The sequence below is a fragment of the Cyprinodon tularosa genome, unplaced genomic scaffold (genome assembly GCF_016077235.1).
Source record: "Cyprinodon tularosa strain WSP-4 unplaced genomic scaffold, ASM1607723v1 ctg492, whole genome shotgun sequence".
NCBI classification, from domain to species: Eukaryota; Metazoa; Chordata; class Actinopteri; order Cyprinodontiformes; family Cyprinodontidae; genus Cyprinodon; species Cyprinodon tularosa.
In genome coordinates, this window is record NW_024039221.1 from 332,173 (window position 1) to 353,132 (window position 20,960).

Here is a 20,960-nt window from a genome sequence, read left to right on the forward strand (position 1 = left end):
AGTAACGATTTCCTGAGCTTAAACTTTTCTCCGTTTTCTGTTAGAGGCATTTTTTTATTTGACAGGCAAGAGAATCAACAGCTTCCTCTTAAGATTTAAGCTCTTGAGTCTAATTTTTTTTCTTCTTGCCAGTAGACGATGCAGAGCTGTGAAAGATCTGACAGAAGGCTTTTAGGTTTTCTTTAGCTCTGCTTCAGAGTATTTCAGATCAAGTCCATCTGTCAGTGGGTGAAAAATGGCCAAATTATGGCTATGGAAATCTCCCAGCCCTACTGTCAGGCTATCATTTATGTTGACAGAATACAAGCTCACTTCAGATGCACCAACTAAAGTGTTCTTCACACCGAGGTGTTTTAGTATGAGAAAGCCTACAGGTTTTAACTCCAACTGATTTTATTCTTCTGTTCCTGCTGTCTGGTTTGGAAATGCTTTACACTGGAGAGTGTAAAAACTTTTAGATACATTAAGTTTACAGGCTTTACAAGAAATTGTCATGTTTTGATGCTAAAACTGTCTGGATCATTCACTTTGGGGTATTGGGCTTCTTTTCTTTTTAGAATCATTAGTTGTTTATCATGGATATTTTATTTCCTGACTAATTATGTTGTCTTTTTATCCCATTTACAGTTAAGTTACATAGGATTAAAATGTCCAATATGTTAACATGATCTCGATTTGCATAAATTATGAAAAATAAGCTGCCTCTCCCTTTAGATTCTAAACACTTAAATGTATAATTTGCTTATTTGCTGAGGTCTCTAGTGTTGTCAGTATAGATGCAGCATTTTAGCTTTTATCGTGTGTGTGTGTGTGTGTGTGTGTGTGTGTGTGTGTACATTGCGACTTGCTTTAAACACATGACAACCTTTAAGTTGACAGTTGTATGTATGAGTCTTGCATATACAAGCAGAACTGTATTAAAAATGCATAAGATTATTATGCCAAGAGGTCTTAATTCCCGGAAAAGCACTCTACGTTTGGTTGGAAATATTGCCAATTTCTTATAAAATCACAATCGTTTCATGTACAACGGCAGAAACACAACACTGTAGATGTAGCAGATAATCAGGCAAGTATGAATCTAGAGTAATCTTCTCTTCTTTAGACAGTTGCAGCTGCTGCCCAGAGATCAAACTAGCTTTGCGATATGCTCATCCCCATGCTTATTATCATAGAGCAAAGCTGCAACACACATACACAGCATTCGAGATTCAAATGGTAGATAGATAATAACCAAACAATAAACTTCCTTTTCACTCATATGCCTACTTGACAGATGGCACCACAGCATAATATCCCATTTCACCATCCAATCAGATTGCTAGTTTTGTTATTCTTTTACATTAATTGGCCTGTCACCTTGTTTCCAACTCCATTGTTAATTATTTGGCAAATAAAAGTTATAAACCAGGTGTGGTATTTATTACACCGGATGATGATGTTAAGCAAAAGTATTGCTGCTTTTGTCCCAGACTTATAAAACAAAGGAATTATAAAATTATAACAAAGAATTATAACATTTATCGACTTTGAACTAGTCATTCCCTCTGTGGTGAAATATCACATCCATACTTTCACCGTCTGTTTTTCAGAACCAACACTATATTCAAATCAGCTGTTTTGGCTCATTCATTCAGCAGCAGGTGATGGAGGGATAAAGCTGTGCTACTTTATGCTTTGCACTCCATAAGAAAGTGATTGCTGTCTTTACTCTGGCATATATTCAGAGGCGTAGCCAGAATATTTTTACACTGAGGGGTGGGCGAAAGTGGATAAGCACCACCTCTTGGGAAATCTACCATTTTCCAACAGGAAAATTTATGAGAAAAACATCCATATTTTGTAAAGAAAGACAAACTGTATTTTCCCACAGTCTTTGCTAACAAATAGACAAATATATTCCAACATCCGTGCTTTCTAGATAAAAGGTATAGTGGATAAAATTCTTTCAGGTTTGAGTTTTGGTCGAACATCTTTTCCATTGTCATTACTTAACTACTTTAATCAGTAATCAATCTGCATAAAATTGATATTCATGCGTACTAATATCTACATAAATGTATTATTTAATACGTTTTTATTAACCTATTTATGATTTCACTGAAGATTCCTAGATGACTTGCAGACATAATTTTCTCTTTACCCCATAAAACACAAAATCTATTTCTGCTTGAATTCTGTACTTATCATCTTTAATGTTTATATATTGATGTGCATAATTAACAACAGTGGTTTATGTTGTTCAGTAATTGTTAATATATTAAAAATTAAAATGTTTTGGCCAATGATTGGCTAAGGGTATTGGCACCCCTGGACCCCCATCTAGCTCCGCTCCTGCATATATTTAAAAGAATATAGAATGGGCTAACCATTCAGGTCTTCGCTAATGCTAATTTCTAGTTTATTTTGTGGTCTTACCTACCAATTAAAATGTTTTGTTTACTTTTCTGTAGTGTACAATACACTTATCTGTTTGATTTTGATCATGCAGAATTAGTAATTTCACTTGTAAAATCTAATTTCTTCTGATATTATCTAAAAGTGAACTTGAAATAACTTGAGTTCAGGTTACTACCTGAGTGACTACAACAGACAACGCTGTGCTGACAGTTGTGCGGAAGTGCCGTCGTCTCCTTAGTGACGAATCAGCTGTTCACCCCTCGATAAGCGAGATGGTAGATTGAGCGACAGATGGAGACAACACTTGGTATCAACAGCACTATTCAGCTGGAATCAGATCAAATCAGGAGGTTTAAGAGAGATTTAAACCCTGCCACAGATTGAGCTGTTCACTTAGTCACTGTTATTATTTACCATAAAAAGTGACACAGACATTTTGGTTAGGGGGGGGGTGCAATTATTGCATCAAAGAATGAGGAAAACATTAAAAGACAGTCTGTTGTGTATTTGCCTTATCCCTGAATGAGTCTCTCTCTATTTTTTTAATCAGATATGACACTTCTAAGGTTTTTTTGGTTTTTGCAGCTAATTGTATGTCACTTGTTGGAGGAGAGACTAAGAAAAGACAAAACTGAGGATACAGTACAGAAGGTAAAACTCTAGAGTTCTACCTTCTATATGTTTGAAACAACATTTTTTTGTTCACTTTCATGGTTTTATTTTTTTATTCTGGTTTAGTTGCAAATTGAATAGATTATTAAGTCTATGAAATCTTTGGGTCATCAGGTGCCTTTTGGAGTCTTTCTGTTGCCCTTTTTAGGAACTGTACCCCAAAAAGCCAATTTGTTTGATTGCCAATTGTTACCCTTAAAAAAAAAATCCTTTTCCATGAATCGCTTCATTCCGACCTTGTTATGAAATGTTCTCAGATTACGTTAGTTACGGTAATTTTATTCAATATATTTTGCAAACTATCTTAAAGCAACATTATGTATGTTTTACTGAACCTGTATGACTAAAAGCTCATTTGATGAGCAGACTTACACCTCAATAGTCAGCTCTGATGCATCTATATGCTTGCAGCCTATTTTCCTGTATTTAGGGTTGGAAGTTCCCACGCTGTTCTGTGGATGTGATGTCACAGCATCCATAGTGAATGGGTCCAACCTAGCAAACAATTTAAGTACTACATTCAAAATGGTTTTTGTGCATACTTAGAAGCTACAAGCATCTGGCTAAACTCAGACACCTATGAAAACTCCAGGAAAAAAGTAAGAAAATAAATACATAAATAAGTGAATTTGAAGTGCTTTTTTATTAAAATCTAAAATGTGCATGGATGCTAAAGACAAAAACAGACATGCCTTGTTTCAGTTTTCAATTACTCGGGCCAGCTTTATGATGCCAATTAAATTCTTCAGATCGTTGTGCAGATCTTAGTAAAATATATTAAAATGACATGGGATAGCAGTAGAACATTTAACACCAAGTTTTTAATCTTATAACCCTTAAGGTACATTTATTCGATGTTGGGAATGTTGGCAACATATCTTGACCTATTAAACTGAGACTGTTGGAGCTTTGCTTGTATGATTTTTGATGATGTCTTTTTCTTAGACTTTTTAATTCCTTTTCTTGATTTTCCAATATAATCAAAAGGCTTTGTGTCTGTATTACTTATCCTGCCTATATTTTCGAATGACAATGTATGTAACCATCAGGAAGAGTTCATCTCTTTCTTGCCTTCCTGACCCTTGATGACTATAAAGACCGCAATAATCCCAAGCTTTCACGGCAATCATACGCCTCCATGCCCTTGCCCCTTCTCATAATGGTAATAATCTGTTCTATTGTCAATAAGATAGATTATTTAACCTCTAAATCATAACCCTAGACTAAAGAGGGTCAGACCGGTATTATAGTTAGTCCACCGTTCTCTGAATGATCTCTGAGCCATTATATTGATGTATACCTTTAAGATTCTGGTCCCAAGAGGGACTATAAAGTCAACGAATGTTGGACTGATGGTGTTGGAATATTTGCACTCCCCTTTAAGTGTGACTAGTGGAAATTTATAAAGGTTTTAAATGTATTTATTTTAATTTTAGATTATGATAGTCTGTAGGGCATCCTGTTAGCTAGGTTACTATTAAACTAGTTGCTAGTTTGAAGCCTACTGTATATGGCAAGATGATATTGGAGTCAGGTCATCTGATTTTTGGGGGAGGGCAATTAGACTTGCTTGCACAAGAAGAAAGACATCAGCATAAATTGATATAAAAAAAACTTTTTCTGTTTTTTTTTTACCTGTTTCTAAACTATATTTAGTGATGAAGAGATTTTTTTTTCATGCTAATTCATCCAAGCTAATTGTGATCTTTTAATGTTTTTAGTAACTGATTGCTATTTATTATTGACTTAGCTCTTAGATCTAATAATAGTGTTTCTTTGAAGACTTTATAAAGATTTACTGTGAAACTTGCATGACTCATGCCTGGTCGTTATCAAGTGTCGTAATATTCTTAGAAACACTTTTTACCTCTCAGAGAGTTCCTGATTTACAGTATTCCAATTTTTTATTAAAGTGCTTGTTTCTAAATAAAAATTACTAAATGAAAAACAGTTTTGTATATTGTTTGGCACAAAATCGCACCGGAACTAAGACAGCCTTTTGAAAATAAACAAGGCTATTTTTGTCACAATGACCTCCAGAGTAACAGGATTTCAGCAAATGTTCTATTCTTTCCTATTCATGATTTTCTTTGAGTGATGGATCAAACAGAGCAGTGTATCCAAAGTGTTAAGGCTCAGACTGCTTGACTGAATTGACAGTTGCTGGATACTCTGGTAGTTCTATCTTGAGAAACTTTGGATCTGCTCTGTCTGTTTTGGGTCGCTGTCCATCTGTTATGTGACATACCGTCCAATCAGCTGTGCTGATTTAATCTTTTAAGTCTTGTGTTCTTTGAATCCTTAAGGCTTATTGTTTCATCATGCAGTGACCCTCCTGTTTCTTTGCTTAGAGAAATATTCTGGTTGTTTGAAATTGATTCCAGTATCGTTAACCTTGTGGAAGATTTCAATTAAACTGCTTGATATTTTCAAGAGTCTTCTGGAAAAAACTGTAGAGGAGATGGGTCAAATTCAGTGAAATCAGCTTAGCATCTTAAATAAATGATGGACCTACGATTGCCAACCACCCAGATGTAATTAAACATCAAAATGCAACCCCTATATAGCTGACAAATGCTATAGTTATTCAGAAATTCCCACCTTGTTCTGAAGTGATGACTTGTTGCAAGTAAACCCACAAAAAAACAAGTGTTATGTAAATGATAGGGATGGTTTGCAACTAACAGCTGTCTAATCTGTTCATTTCTCTTTATGCTTAAACAACATGAGAAAAACCTTTGAAATATTAGCCACACCCTCCCACAGCGTGCCAAAATCATATCAGCAATTTACAAAAGAGAAGGAGTTAGGGTTTTCCTTACCCCAGAAAGCATTTGGGTGCAGGATGTAGAAAGAGTGCAATCTGTCATTCACTTTCATGCTTTTGTTTATGTTTTTTTTTTAAAGTAAGCTTTAAATAAGATGTCAATAATTAGTTTACATTCAAATTAAATATCAGAATTTGGTCAGGGCAATAAGCTCTGGTGCTGCAGTTATACTCTCGAGAGTTAAAAAGCTTTCCATCTATTTAGCCATATAATTAAAAACAAGCTTCAGGATGCCAAACGATTGTTTAAAGTTGAGCTGAACTAAGTGATGCAAAATTAAGAAAATACACTAAAAGTGATTGAGGAAGGAAGAGAAGGTGCTCACTAAGGACCACGGGGAAAATTTTCTAAGAAAAAAGTGGAGGAAGTAAATCGGACAGATTTCTCATATATGATTTCAGGATGTTAATGTTAAATATTAGTCTAATTCGTATTTTCCTGACATATTAGATGTGCTCACACAAAGACAACAAAGGGTTTTACCAACTTTTTTTTTTTTTAGAAGTAATGCTTACTGTTCGCCTGTTAAGACTGACAGACTTACACTAAAAAAACATGGCCTGGAGCCTGATTTGAAAGGCATAACAGGGTCAGTTAAAATGGGTTAGAACTGTTTGGATAACTATGAATGTAAGGCAAAGCTTTTTCTTAAATGTAATTTTTTTATTCATTTAAGAAAAGCCCTTAAAGCAGCCAGTTGTTGCAGTTTTAGATACAGTACATGTTTAGCTCATTGAGAACATTTTAAAGGTCATCATGAAAACATTTCTCCATCTCAGCTGCCATTTTGGCTGTTACAGTTACTGGAAAGCTCTGCTGCTTTATTAGCAATTCTGATGCTAAAAGTGATTAATCATAACCTCCTGCCTGTCATGCCGTGATCGGTCTGGTTTCGACCCGATAGTCTAAAGGCTGGGTATGATTGAAGCACACAGGATCCCCATGGAAATGAGACGCTAACAGTGTTTCCAGCTTTTGACTTTTTTGAAGTTCAGATTCTTGTTAAGGTACTTAGATGTACTTTATTGAAAACTGTGGCCTGATGCAAATATATTGTGAGATGTAATCATAGAGGTTTACTGTTGCCACCTTCCAACTAATGCCATTGCTGACATTGCTGCTTGAACACACAACACCTGTATACACCAAGAGCATGGATGAAAAAAGAACAACACTATAACCACTATTATTACTTTTAATAACAGTGTTTAACATGCTAAGGACTCAACTCTACAAGGACAGTTGCAAAGGAGCCCACTTACCTACAGTACTACCTCTTTCATAGAGATGCTTCTGTTAAGGACAGTTTAACACCAGCATTGCAGTGTTGAACTGTTGAATCACAGCAAGAAGGATCTAAGATTGCCTTTAATGTTAACTACATTATAAAGTTTATAAAGAATGCATCACCAGACAGAAACAGATCCCTTAAGGTATTTATTTTTGTACAGATTTCATGTGGGGTTATTTAAGAGTTTCTATTTAAAGATTTGCAAAGTTATGTGCAGATATGTAAACAAAAGCATGAATAAGCTTTGGGTGGCTGAAAGCTTTTTTAATAGTCTAGTTTTTAGGTTGGAAGATGTTTTTAATTTTGTTTGTGGAGGGGAATACTTTTATTGAGGTGAATAGAGGCAAAAACGGAACTCTGCTTCAGTTTGATAGAATTCCTACACAGATTAATAAGAGCTTACTTTAACACAGGCTGTGAGCCTCATGTCAACTGATAATCTGAATTATAGGAACAAGATGGTCTGACCAGCGGGATGAGATTAACTCAATGCATAGATGACGTAGGGTTATATCTCCACCAAGGGGGTTAGAAAGGCTAAGGCTCTGATTCCACCCCCCCACCACCGTTTTATAATAAATGATTGTATTACTTTTTAATGCCGTCCACTCTATAACCAATGTATACACTAAATGGTTTGCTGCTGAGTGATTTTACGGGACTTACGGGACTTGAAGAGGGGAGGCTATCTTGTTCAAGCAAATCTCACTCTTCAGTATTAACAGAGGGAAGCTGCTTTTAGATCTGTTCTCCAATAGTAGCGTATTTTATTTTGTTTTTGTTTTTTTTTAACCCAACATTTCTTTTTGCCACACTGCCCTTGACTTTTGAAACAGGTTAGAATAAATCGATATGGCCTTTTGAAATTGACAGGTGAGATAACGGATGGGTTATAGCCTGAATACCTGCATACTAATGTAAAGATTTGGGCAAACCCATCTAAAAAAAAACAGACGTTATAACCATGAAGGATCTGATTCAAAATGTTGCAGCTTTGTTACATTGGCTAAATGTTACGGCCACCTGTCTGCCTTCTGCAAAATATATTTTCAGCAATTCTGCATTTCAACTAAATATATTTGTACTTATAAATAACAATTCCCATCATACTTGAAGATAGATTTTTTTTTCAGGAAAATGAAAAACACCACATAGTAGACAAAAAGATGACTGAAACAGAGTTTTGTGTTCAATAACAGATGGATTTGATAAGATGGAGAATGATGGAGAAAGGATGATCCATGAGTTTGCTGTAATGAGGAGAGAAAGAAACTGATTTAATGAATTCATTGCACTGAAGAAAATCTGTCGAGAGTTCAGTAGATGATCTGACAAAAAAAAGATTTTTCTGAAATCATAGCATACGAATGAATAAGAAGTTGATTTGCAGGGAATGTAAGATGAAAAATTGTTCATCTCTGGGGTCTCATTTTGGCTTCATAAATAAATAAGTGAGGCCTAATATTTATTTAGTTAACATTGGAAACACAGACTCGGCCTGAAAGATTCTGAGATAACAAACCTGTTTCTGAATAGTTTCCTCTTTGATCAAAGCTACTACATTGACTGTATTTCGTGTTTAAAATACTAGTTTCAGAATTGGATTTGTTTTCTGTTTTTTTTTTCTGCCTTTATCCCCTACAAGTTTTAAACAATATATAATTAAACTTACTTAGTTTACTTTTGTAAAAAAGGATAAGTACATACATACATGCAAAACAAGGAATATTGAAAGGGTACCATTACTTTCTTCTCACATGGTAAAATATTTGTAAGTTGATGAAATTAGGAAGTTATGCCAAATCTTTATGAATTAAAACTAGAGTTTAGTTTGCACAAAGTTTAAATAAATTAACAGAATTTAAGAAAGTAGAAATTCAAAGAAAATTGTGTAAGAAATAAAAAAAAACTAATAGTAAAATAAGACATTAGAATTTGTTTCACATAATGAACAATAAATACTAAGGATAGAACTTAACGATTTCAGAGGCTTTTTGTTTGATTAGGAAAGAGCCTCAAGTTGACTTTTCATTATAGAGGAAGATGACGTGAAGAAGACTAGAAAGTGAAGAAAATCAAAAGGAGAGATAGTTTGACGAGAAAGGTTGGCAGTTTAGTTAAAGAAATGATGAAAGACTTTAAACAGATGCCAACAGAAACTGAGTAGAGGCAGGAATAATTTAATACTTCATGACCCAACAAGGATCTATCTCATTAGATTTCCATTTTCATATCACCATGGCTACTTGGGACAAGAGTTAGTAGTGATTAGGGCAGATAATAGAAAACCAGCTAAAAGCTCTGGGATCAGCTGTACCTGTAATCTCTTAACTTCAAAACATATTAATATTAAACCCCAACATGAAAGACATGCTGGATATATATATATATATATATATATATATATATATATATATATATATATATATATATATATATATATATATGAGAAAGAGAGAGAGGCAAATGCTTTATGACAAAACATTTCTAAGATTATTCCAGACAACATTGAAACACAGTCCAAACGCAGAAGAATAAAAAAAGAAGACTAAATAATTATAGAAAAACAAAGGTATGTGAGCCAAAAACAAATTTAACCATGTAACAGGAGATTAGGGTGATGACTGAAGGTTTAGTGTGTTCAAACCAGTGATCCATTGACCTGGACCTCTTATCTCCTTCATCCGTCTTGCGATCAGTCACAGAGGGAACTTTGTCAGATGACATTGCCATGATGATGGACTCACTTTCTCGCCATTCCTTAGATACTACCCTCTTCTGCACAGGACATGCTGTAGTGACCAGCTTGAAAAGGCCCTTTCAGTCCTCCTGTCATTTTTCTGATTGCTGTCCTAACACACACCAACAACTTTCAAACCGTAGCTTTTAGAATCCATATCTGGGGAAAAAAAGGCCAATTTTAAATCCATGTACCAAACTTCCCTTCAAACATGAGATAAGATCCTTTACTGTATAGGGATAATGTTCAATCTCCAGACATTCCCAATTCACCACCCGATGGTCAGTTGACCATCTCTTCACCTGTCTGAAAAGCAACACTTCATTTGCTTCTTCATTGCAAAATTGTTGAAATTCGTTTGGCATTTTTACCCCAATCAAGTACATGAAACACATTGTTCCTAAGTGATGGCACAGCCTGGCACAGAAATGAAAAAAAAAATAATAATAATAATAATTAAAAAAAACTAACAAAAAAACATGAATGATTGCAAGTCTTCCCAATAGCAGCCATTTGGGAAACTTGGTCATCGCCCAGATGGCCAAAAGAGTCCAAGAGGACCACAGGATACCAAGATAGCATCCCTCCCAGGAAACTATTCAGACACTCCCAGAAGGGTGAAAAGTCTGAGCTGTTGCTCTGTGCATAAAAAGAAAGCAGTCAGAATCTTGTGTTCAACAAAAAAAAAAAAAAAATGTTTCAATAGATCATCTTGAATCTGTTTATTAATTGAGTTAATGCATGATCATTAAAAAATAATTTGCTGTAGTTTCTTTAAGGTAGCCATGGCAGGAATGTTAAGAGTAAGACTTTTTACTCCAAAGTCCTTTTCTCCTATGGGAGATGCATCTTATGATCATAGTTTTCCTGTTTTTTTTTTTTTTTCTTTTGTTTTTTGTTCTTTTTTCCATTTGTGGGTTTGGATAGTCTATGCTTAATAACACGATTTTCACAATCCAAATATAGACCATAGTCACGATAGTCTTTTATTGTCCCATCTGCTGACTAATCAGTGCAGAGCTCTCACTGTATCACAACATTATAGAGTGAAGAGACAGTTAAAAACAAACCAAGTAACTGAAAGTGTATTTAATTGTTAGGCATGTTCATTAGTTCTACATATTCTCGCCTCTTAAGAAAATCTAAATGTGCATAATATACATTTAATCCTTACATGAACATTTTTAATGTTTCTAGCTTCCAAAGAAAGCCTCCTTCCAAATGAGTCCATCAGCAACATTGATTTTTAGTTGTAAACATTGACATTGTATTATCTTTTCAAACATTCCCGTTTCATACAGATTATAATGTTTTGTTCAAGCAGCATGAAGATGAATAGAGTCTGAGGACAGCTTTAAGAGTCATTACAGGGCCAATAAACTGCAGCTGCACTTCTGTTTAGTTCGAACACCATCATGGACCCTTTGACTTATTTTTATCGAACTGCAGAGACACTCTCTCTGGTAAATCTTATTTGCTTCTTGCTGTGTTATTCTGAATGATATGGTGGCACAGACGCACTGGTCCTGCCAATAAAGCTTTTAGGCTGTTGGGATTTGCTGTGATTACATAAAGTCATAAAAGTAAAAAATATGAGAATGTGAGACAGACAAGAAGAACAAAAAGGAAAACGTCTGTGGAATTCAAAGGAACATAAAGAGGTGGAGGGTTAAACTGCAGAGAAATAGGATAGATAAAGGAGGTACACAAATGTCTAGAGATGAAAGTGCATCTACAACAGCAGACGGGTATAGGTACGGAGGCACAGAGGATTAACCCATGGAAAGATCACATATGGGATTAGTGCAGGACAAACAGATGAAAATCTGACTCGGCCCATTTGCCTGGTGTGTTTTTCTGTGTGTGCGTGAGGCGAGCAATGAAGATCAGATTTGTCTTTGAGAGGTTTAATATGTTTACTCACTAAGGCTCAAGCTGAAAAAACATGACAGAAATCCTGAAAGACATGAAGCATCTTAATGGTATCTATGGAAACCAAAGGCCATGGTCAATCAGAGGAACTTCTTTAAGAATTCCACTCCTTCATGGCTGGCACCACTTATTGAAGTGTTGGCCTTCTATATAGTTTATCTTCCTAAAGTCTCCTATAGTATAAAACATAGGTCTTTGTTACAGGACTTCATTTTTGTCTCTGATTTTAGCCAAAGTTCCAGATTATGAAATTAATCACATTGTATTAATGGTTTATGATGACATTAACCATACATCTAATTGCAGAATAAAAAGATGAGAAGATAAATTGTATAATTGCTGTAACCTTGTAAAGAGAGTAAAACTATGACATTCTAACTTTCTACACATGTTCACAATATACCCTTTTATGCATCTAATTGTATGTTAGCTGCATCATATTTTGAGAAGAAGTGGCTAATAAACACTAACCAATTGTAATAATTGTGTACTTTGGTCTGCTAGAGAAACATTAGGGCTTTTTCCATTGCAAAATTTCTTTAAGATTAAAAAAATTGTGTCGGACGACGTTGTAGTGTTTAGGGCTCATTGAACGTTAATGGGGATGATCACACCAAATGGGGGCTTGTGTAGCTCCGTTTGAAATAGACTCCAGGTCTATTTTAGGCGAATTATACAGCAGTTCAGCGGCAATTGGTCTGACAGGAAGAAAGAGGCAGAAACACAATGAAACACATCTGCTTTGGGGGAAAATACAAAATAAAATCTGCATGGGGAAAATCAGTTCTGGATTCGCACATCGTGTATATAGCAAGTGGGACAGACTTGTGCAAAAATAATCAATGAAACATAAAAAAAAGAATACTTTACCAATGCTAGGAGTCTACTGTAGGTGGACAGAAAACGGATAAAGTTGTGATCCTCTTTGAGCCTAGCAAAAAACATAATAATAACAGGCAGCAGTTAAGCAAATCGCATCAGTCTTGCCTTTTTATGAAAAAAAGAGAAACAAAACTTCTACAAACTTCCCAGATCTCTCTGAGAATCACCTCTCACTGCCTCAGTCAGCATATAAACCATCCCACTGTGTTTATTGCTGTTTTTCTTTTCTTTAGACTTAGTTCTGAAATAGTTTTTATGTACTGTAGACCTATTCTCTATCTGTTCCCGTCTGAGATTCTGTACAGACTTGTTAAGTGGGTCTTTGCCTTATATCGGCTCCAGGTTTTTTTTAATTATTAGTTTCAGTTTATCATTGAATTTTCAATAATTTTTTAGTCTCTCCCGGTCAAATGTGGGATAGGGTTAGGGTTAGGGATTTAAAATTTTTTACTAAGGAGCTTTAGGCAATTCTTTAAAGCAGGAGGTGAATAGGTAAGGTTCCTATATTACTGCATTCACTACGTAGTTCTGTTTTTTTTTTTTTGAAAATCTAAGCCAGAAACCACACACTTTTATTTAGTGTCCCATCTATCTTCTTAGCCTCACTTGTGGTTAGAATTCGATCTTGGCTCCAACAAAAATATATACATTGCAAGAAACTAAATTGAGCCTCTTAAGCTTTAAAAGAAGTGTGAGAAATGTCTTTATTTACAAGTGAATTTATCTGATCAGAATCCCTGCTGTTACCTTTGCTTAAAGATTTTCAAAAGACGTCCTTCTTAAAGGAGACAACAGAAATATCTAGAATTTGCTGGAGACACTGTAAGACCCTTCTAAAATTGCACTACTATTGGATCCTCTGAAGTAGCATCGAATCCCAACTTTTAACTCACTAAACCCCGTTTAAAACTCACTTAACCCACTAACAGTGTTCCTTCAACTCTACAAACATATTGCACTAATCTTCGATTCCAGTTGGATGATTAAAATAGTTTTGTGTCTCTAAGCTTTGTTTCCCAATATTAAATAAACTGTAGATAAAAGGATCTAAGAGACCAAATTGGCTAGATGTTGATTTGAAAATATTGTTTTTTTTTTAAAACATTTGAAACATCCTCCTTTGTTTACCATCCTTAATTCCCTCCAAGTGGTGACATTGGAGCTGTGCAATATTCCTCACTTTATTCAGTTTGTTTTCTAAGCTCCGCTTATTTAAGAGGACTGCTGTGCAGAGATATTTTGAGGATATTTCTGTTGGTGTTTCCTTTGTGATAGAAGAAACAGTGCGCATTTGTTAGGAAATGTTGCTATCGAACAGCCGAGGGGAACAGCAGGTGGATTTATTAGAAGTTAAACTTTTGACTTCCTGCCAGCGTATATCTGTCATCACAAACAGTTTTGGCAGGTTTGCAGGGTTGGAACCACCAGAGTTTGCTTGGAACCGATCACCTCTTTTGTTTCCAAGAACAAAATGTTAACCATACCCACTGCATGATCAGTATTGTTTCCCCTTGTAAACCAAATTAGAGGGATGGTAGGATTTATCAGTGGGAAACATTTGATTTGTGGACTATTAGCTGCTTTTTATGTATTTACATGAACACGGTGTTACCATTATATTTGAGATGTTAGGGATTTAACACTTAGATTTGGATTTTTTTATTGTACAGATAAAAGGGAGACAAAAATAAACTAGAAAGCATCGCAAAATATCTAACAAAATGAATAATGAAAATTTACTTTTTGAGTACGGCAAAACCCGAATAGCAAAACTAATAAGTGAAGGAGGACCAAAACACGAAATTCCTCAGGTAAATAATTTAAACCTAACAAGAAAAACTTCAAGAGTAAATTATGAGCTCTTAAAGTGAACTAAATTAAACGATGTTAAAGACAACAGTCGAATAATGAGATGATAGATAAAGAGAAAACTAACACACCAATGAAAATGCAAAACCGCAAAGAAAGCCAAATCATTATTATTATTATATAGAGTTATTTTTAGTTTGTTTTCCCGGTGTCTGTGAATCTCACATTGTGACTGACATTGTTTAAGGTGACGAGGTTTAGTGCAGAGCAAGATAAATAGTTCCTGTGAAAATATATGTAGGCGGACAATGTTTTGGTTCATATCATCTTTTATGTCCCCTTTGTAGCTGCATGAAAAACCTTAAAGTTTTTAACTGCACAGTGTAGTGTAGTGTAGTGGTCCTCCCTGTTCTGTTTTGCTTTCCTTTTTTCAAGTCGTGCTACAGAACGCTGAATGTGCTCAGGTATAAAACAAAGCCATATGCTTTCAGTACAGGGTTATAACTATCTTGTCTGTCTTCTTTAGAATTGTGTTTAAAGTATGGAACAGCTGACACAAAGCAGATAATGGTTGGAGGGAATTGTTCCCACATCTCATTCAAATTGAAATAAGTGGCTGAAAACGTTATCTTTAAGATCAAAACGTTTGTATACCTTAAGGCGATTCAAGGTGGGGAACATCCTAATCTTTAATTTCATCGCCCCATGTTTGAATCTGATTTACGTGTGCCAGTCTCGCCTTGGCTCTTCTTCTTGCTTCTTCATGAATGAAAGCCAGCTCCCAGATTGGCCTCCTGCCAAACGTCCTGTGATTAAATTTCCTTCGATCTGGAGTTCTGGCATCAGATGAGATTCCAATCCTTCAGAGACTTGATTTCAAATCCTCCGAGCAGAGAAATCTGATTAGTTCCAGAACATGAGGAGTCTTGCCTGGTGGCAACATGGGACAAATCCTTTCCATGTGCAACTTAACGCCTCTTTTAATCTGGTTGGTGCATATATATGCTTTTAAATTAGTGTCCCCTCACAGAATAAAAGACAAATTTAAAAACACAAAAAAACTTTGAATAACTTAAGAATTGATTAAATTCATTTATGATTTTAAATATCTGATACATATGAAGATAAAAGCCTCTTTTTCATGAAGAGACACACAGTTGCAGGTTCAGCAAAGCTTCTTAGTTGCACCTGCAAAGCTTGACTTTGAGTCATCCCTCAGATATTAGACACATGATCCATCTCTGAAGGCTGTCACAAACGTCTAAGAAGAATAGTGATATGATACAAAGGGAACTGCAGGACTCTGGGGTTTGCAATAGAGAGCAGGAGACAGCAGGTTTCTCCAGAGGCCATCTGATGCAAGAATATCTTGCTCAGCAGAATCTGATTTCAATAATAACATGTTGAGGATGATGCGCAACAACGTCCTTGTATTTAAAGCTCTGAATAGATTTTTAAAGCCTGCATCAGGATCGAAGCATAGATCTCAACCTTTTAGGGGATTTACTCAGAAAATCCCCAAAGCCTTAAGTGAAACGTAATGGGGAAGTGGTTGTATGTGTTGTTGTGAGTATAAGAAAAAAAAAATAAAATTTGATCTGATATCAGATACTGTTATTGCCCAACAGTCGTTGAAGGTTTAAATGGACCTTTTCCATTAAGTTACTGTTTTTTTTTAAGTGAAAATAATTGTTTACATGTGGAAAATGGTTAATTAAGCTATCGGTACTATCAGAAATCTAAGTCCCTACAAGGCTGGATGGTGCAATGCTCAAATGAATGGGATAGGAAATTTTTAGAGCTCTGCATTGGATTTTGCAAGCTTTTATTAGCCATAAAGGTGTGGTTAAGTGTTGAGCTCCTTTGGTTTTTTAAGATTTTGTCCAAGAAAAAGACATCTTCACTCAGTAGAAATTATAGCAGAATAAACTACATCATTCCTGTAAAAATATCCTGAGGTGAACAAGGTCAAGATTGTTTGTGGTATTTTGTTGTATTTTTTAAAAGAATAAACACAATCTGTTCCTGTTCTGCTGTCTCAGGTAAAAAAAAAAAAAAACCATATATTCACAAGTCTGACCTTCCATGTTTTCTGTTTTGGCAGAACATCTGAGGGGGTCCACCCCCGCCTTTTGACTTGCTGTTGACGTCACTTTCAGGCCACTTGTGCTACACAGACTTTTACAGTGTAAGTACCCCTAACCTTTTTCTAATGCTTAGTTTCCTGCAATTTTATAATTTATCTAAGCTGCTGCACTGGTTTAACTATTAACCCAAAACCATGAAAAAGTTACATCAATATAATTCTTATAATTCTTAAGTATTACATTCATTGATTTGTGGTTAAAAATGGCTGTTTGTATATTTAGATTCATTTGCCTCAATGGTTTTCCATGAACTAAGAAGTTACATTTATTCATATTGTTGAAATATTAACTTTCCTCTTGTTAGAATTTGATCGCAGTCAGACACCAAAAATTGTCAAAGTGTCATCATCAAACAAAAAATATCTGTTGCATCTTCATTATGACCACAGAGCTTTATTTAGCAGTTTTACTCAATTCAAACATTACATTTAAAATCAAGAAGAAACAAATGCAGGTACTGCTAGTAAAAAAACAAAAAAATCAAGAAAAGTGTAAAATAAAAAATAGCTGCAAATATGAAAAGTCTTCCTTACATAATTTCCCCTATTGCACAAAACCAGGGGGGAACCCTCATGGTTTTTGAGCTATAGAGGGATTTTTATTTTTTATTTTTTGCAAATCCAAGTTTTTAGATTGCAGTAGCAAGGCCATGTTCCTCAGGTGCAGAAGATGGTAACAGAATTGCTTAATAAGTACAGTCGTGTCCTTGGCTATGTCTGGTCTGGAGCATGAGAACAAAAGGAGAGGCTGTAGTGTACAACTCCAAAAACAGGAAATCAATAATATCTGGTTTTATTTTGGCAGGTTGCTACATGAACAAACCACAGGCAATCTCTGCTGTGTCCTGTTATCCATTTTTCTTCTCTCAGCCGATTGTGCTTCTAAGTAAAAAGCTTAATATCGATTCATAAGACACTAAAACAGTTGCATTATGAGTCTGAGTCATTTTTTTTGCTACCAATGTAAATAATGTGGTATCATTACATGTAACAATGCCATATGTTCCACCGCATGCTAATAAGCATGTCCCTTTGCATGTGCTGCAAAATAATCAATATGAAAGAAATCAGCGGTTAATGAAGAACCAAATCTCCCAGCTGGAGAGAAAGCATCATGCTATGAAATGAACATCGACTGATTTATTTTTCAGCAATGTCTCGTTACAATCAGAGGCACAAAAAGAACAAAAATACATCTGAGTGAAAATCTACTCAAAGTGTGGCTGAGTGTATGTGGGGGGGGGGGGTCAATGCTTGATTTGATAAGTTCCACATTTGCTGCTTCGTCAGTTTATTTTGTCACTCCATGTCATCTAGCAAAGTGCTGCTTTTATTACAGATTGTAGTCCACCTCATTTACCAGAACCCCTTCAGGCAGCAGCTGTTCAAAGACTGTTAAGCAGCATCTTGGTTTGTTGTGGTTCTAAACTCAGAGGATGTTTAGTTTATCCGTCTTGGTTGTGTCCGTACAGCTTATTTTTGATTAGCTTTGAATAAACTGACAGAAAAGTTGTGTAGGTGTCATGTTAATCAGCTCAAACACGTTCATCCTATCATTTACATAGATAAGAAGCACAACATAAGTAGACATTCGTATTTAAGCAATATTTTAATTAAGCTTTGATAGTAGAATAGATAGGGAGCAAATCTGTTGTTTTGACAACTATTGGGAATGCACAGAACTCAGTAATGGAGACTTGGTGATACTGGGTGGGACAGGTTTATGTTATTAAATGAGGAGGTGGTGCTGGGTCGAGGAGTTGCAAGATTTTCTGGTTAGGTTCATTATTCGATGGTTTGCGTGGAGTTTGCATGGCATACTCCATTATTGTTTTTAAAGTTAGCTATATGATGGCAGATGGAAAAGTCTGGTCATATTCAGAAGACAAGCTTCTGAAAGTAATTTAAATATGAAATTATTACATACTTTTTAATAAATGATAAGTGTTTTTAATTGAGTAATTTCATTTGAACGTGCTTTACCAGAGACATCCATGTTTGTCAAAGAGCACTACTGCGTCCTTCCACTTTGTGACGTCACAGTGAGGTGTCGGCTGTTGAGCAATCCCAATGCTTTATCTGGTGTTTGTCACAACACGCTATTATCCATGATGGCGACGACCAGGGGACTATGTGAAGCAGACAGTAATGGATTAATCACGTGTTTTTTCTCTGTTCAGAAGTTCGATTGCAAATCCTTCCTCTTCAAGTTGGTAATCCAATGATTAACCCATGGTGGCATGAATTGGAAAGGCAGAATAACTTTTTTCACTGCGTAAAAATTCAAAAAAATATCCACTGGACTTGGTTTCCAAGATTTGAAGACGTTTCGCCACCTCTCCAGGAAGCTTTCTCAATTCAAATGTCTGGATCCGCAGTGAGTTTGAGTCTTATGTAGACAAAGCCTTGTATCGCTTGGAAACATGCAAATGGTAACCGATGAATGGGTCGTTAGTTCCATCGTTAGCCTGTAATATCTGAAACCTGTCTATAATTCTGAAGGTCGGTCGTTAAAGGGGGGGGTTTGCCATTAAGGGGGGGATTGTCTCCTGTAATACCTGAAACCTGTCTATGATTGTTAAGAGTCGGTCGTTAAGGAGGTATTGTTCACCGGCTGGAGCGGGTAGGTCCCTCGGTCCTCTGTGATGGGGTGGGTGGTTTGGTGATATCTGGAAGGGATCATGTCTATGATAGAATTGTATCTTTTTGGAAGCTGGAATCTGAGTCCACCACCTCTGTTTAAAGTTGGTTTTCTCTCTTAACATAGAAAATATAACATAGAAAAACCAACCAACGGATCCAGACATTTGAATTGAGAAAGCTTCCTGGAGAGGTGGCGAAACGTCTATGATAGAATTGTATGTTTTTGGAAGCTGGAATCTGAGTCCACCACCTCTGTTTAAAGTTGGTTTTCTCTCTTAACATAGAAAATATAACATAGAAAAACCAACCAACGGATCCAGACATTTGAATTGAGAAAGCTTCCTGGAGAGGTGGCGAAACGTCTATGATAGAATTGTATGTTTTTGGAAGCTGGAATCTGAGTCCACCACCTCTGTTTAAAGTTGGTTTTCTCTCTTAACATAGAAAATATAACATAGAAAAACCAACCAACGGATCCAGACATTTGAATTGAGAAAGCTTCCTGGAGAGGTGGCGAAACGTCAAATCTTGGAAACCAAGTCCAGTGGATATTTTTTTGAATTTTTACGGAATGACTATGACCTGGATGACTGAGAACCTTCATCAACAACTTTTTTGACTTTTACCCGATGTATTACAACATCCATTTGCCGTGCATCTGGGCATTGTCAGTTTAACTATAGCTCTGGTGAATTTAATGGTCCTCTCGAAATCTTAAATAATGTTGGTGATTGCAGAAGTGTCTAGGAGTGCCCATAGATTTTGCTTGTAACGTGGGGAAAATGGCGCCATGCTTACCGCACTGTGGCGTCACTGCCGGCAAATGTCAGGATGGAGGTGTTACTACTTTGGTCAAAAATGGGCGTTCCCGGACTCAGTGATTGCGACGATTGTTATTGTTTTTATTTTTTACTGATTAACACTAACTTCATTAAATCACAGCTAACGCATTAGTTTTAGGTATAAATAATGACCCATTGGTTATTCCGTGCTGTCTGGACTTTTCCTTTAAGTCCTAAAATATTAAAAACTTAGTATGTTCACGTCTTTGTTGGATTTTTTTGTTATGTTTGGAATTTGTATTATAATTATTTCTACCCTTTAAACAGGGGTATCTTTGGGTCTCCAGTTATCAGTCCCCTTGAAACACGGCGACCCCTCAACAGTTTCCATTCAGTCGAAAGAAAAATAGCACACATTTTATTATTGTGCATGAATTACGTTTTACAATGAAGAAATCTGAGTTGCTTGGTGAAACTTGTAAAAGCTGTGATTCATTGTTGGCCTTTGAAGTTTGAATAGGAATGCAGTACATTTGATCCGTTTTAAACTGCAACAATAACGGCTAATAAACTAGATTTTCACAGATTAACCATTAACAATGTATAAATTGAATAATCAGATTTTCTGCACAAATCTGAACAGAAATTTGGCCTCCATCTTTTTTCTTTCATGGAATAAATTGTCCAGCTGGTTTAAACAGAGCTTGCCTCAGATACATCTGGTTTTTAATACTTTCTACAGGGTTTTGTGTCATTTGAAATAAAAAAAAAATGCATTGTAGTAATAACATTGCACTTGGGGTTTGTACTATAAAGACGTACAGCAAGCGGAGGG

General features: G+C 35.7%; 1 protein-coding gene across 2 annotated transcripts in view; it reads left to right on the forward strand.

The window, feature by feature from the left end:
• The window catches only part of LOC119794809 (semaphorin-6D-like), a 210,979-nt gene that overhangs the window by 81,445 nt on the left and 108,574 nt on the right, over positions 1-20,960 (forward strand). For both annotated transcript variants that reach the window (XM_038302512.1, XM_038302513.1), the window contains exon 3: positions 16,659-16,742. The gene's annotated coding sequence lies outside the window, so the exon portion shown is untranslated. The remainder of the gene's footprint in view (positions 1-16,658; positions 16,743-20,960) is intronic.